Source organism: Callorhinus ursinus, unplaced genomic scaffold (assembly GCF_003265705.2).
Source record: "Callorhinus ursinus isolate GAN/ISIS: 27379988/994484 unplaced genomic scaffold, GSC_fseal_2.0 scaffold28, whole genome shotgun sequence".
Lineage (NCBI taxonomy): Eukaryota > Metazoa > Chordata > Mammalia > Carnivora > Otariidae > Callorhinus > Callorhinus ursinus.
The window spans coordinates 7,794,019-7,795,742 of record NW_027397090.1 but is presented as its reverse complement, the minus strand read 5'-3'; the positions used below and the strand labels follow the sequence as shown (position 1 = coordinate 7,795,742).

The 1,724-nt window shown below is 37.2% G+C and overlaps 1 pseudogene; it reads left to right on the top strand.

Moving 5' to 3' along the window:
- The first annotated feature begins 650 nt into the window (after positions 1-650).
- On the top strand, positions 651-1,336 carry LOC112838825 (large ribosomal subunit protein uL22 pseudogene; annotated as a pseudogene).
- Positions 1,337-1,724: the final 388 nt, after the last annotated feature.

The following is a 1,724-nucleotide window of genomic DNA, read 5'->3' as shown; positions in this document are numbered from 1 at the left end:
CCACTCCTAATCCCTCTTAAACACACCATTGTGTCTGCTTGTTCTGCAGAACCGTGTTAAAAGAAAGGCTCAGAGATGAGAAAAAAATTAAGAAATGATTTCTTTTTTAGAGCTTTATGTAGATGTATGCTGTGCAAATCTGAGCATGGTAAAATAAAACATATAACTAAGAGATAAGTAGTAAGTCAAAAGAAGTTCTATTGTGCAATTTGTTATAGAAAATCTCAAGAAAAAAAACAATGTAACAGAGCATACTGTTACTAAATTGCATATTAACACCTTTCATCTAAATCTTTTAAAACATGTTACAAATTTATCTACCCTACAAATAATCATGGGTGGGAGAAAGAAGAGAAAAATAGATGTCGATCCTGGACATTTGCCCCTTTTCAATAATATCATAATTTCTTGGATGATACAGCAGTAATCTGATCTGCTTCAAGGAAAAAAAAAATCCCCCAAAGCTTGTCATGTTAAGGTGTAAAAATTACTATAGCTATTTTATAATGGAACTTGAGGGCAAAGGACATGAATTTTTTAAGGAGCTATCAGAAAGCTAACTACTCAACAAAACTTCTCAGCAGTTTTATTATTCTTATCATTATGGATAATATTGTTGTTTTAAACTTTAATAACTTGCAGGAGCCTCTGCTCTTCCTCTTCCCCCTAAGTGGCCTGAGGTGACCTCTGAAAATGGTTCGCTATTCGCTTGACCCAGAAAACCCTACGAAATCATGTAAATCAAGAGGTTCAAATCTTCGTGTTCACTTTAAGAACACACATGAAACTGCCCAGGCCATCAACGGTATGCATATCCGAAAAGCCACCAAGTATCTGAAAGACGTCACTTTACAGAAGGAGTGTACGCCGTTCCGTCGCTACAATGGTGGAGTTGGTAGGTGTGCCCAGGCCAAACAGTGGGGCTGGACACAGGGTCGGTGGCCCAAGAAGAGTGCTGAATTTTTACTGCACATGCTTAAAAATGCAGAGAGTAATGCTGAACTTAAGGGTTTAGATGTTGATTCTCTGGTCATTGAGCACATCCAGGTGAACAAAGCCCCCAAGATGCGGCGTAGAACGTACAGGGCTCATGGTTGGATTAACCCATACATGAGCTCTCCCTGCCACATTGAGATGATCCTTACTGAAAAAGAGCAGATTGTTCCTAAACCAGAAGAGGAGGTTGCACAGAAGAAAAAGATATCCCAGAAGAAACTGAAGAAACAAAAATTTATGGCCCGGGAGTAAATTCTGCAGAATAAATGCAAATAAAAATAAAAAGAGAATGTTGGTGGCCTTTTATTATTAAACATATTTCAAGTATCTTCACAAAATAAATAAATAAATAAATTTTAATAACTTGCTCTACAGTTCAAAAAGAATTTTTCAAATACATTCTTATTTAATCCTGACAATGTGTGGTATGTGGTCAGGTATTATCTTCATTGGATGGATGAAAAAACTGGAGTTTAAAGAAGTCATACCATTGGCCTAGAAGCATACACCTCATAGTAAAACGAGAAAATGGAATTTAAAACCTAGATAGTAGAGCACAGGTTTGGGGGCCAGGCTGCCTGAGTTCAAATCTCAACTCGGCCCTTCACTGTCTGAATCAACTTGGGCAAGTTACTGAATAAATCTGTGCTCAGTTTCCTCATTAAGGGAGTATAATGATGCTACCTGCTTGAAAGGATTGTTATTAAGGTTCGATAAATTTAAGATGT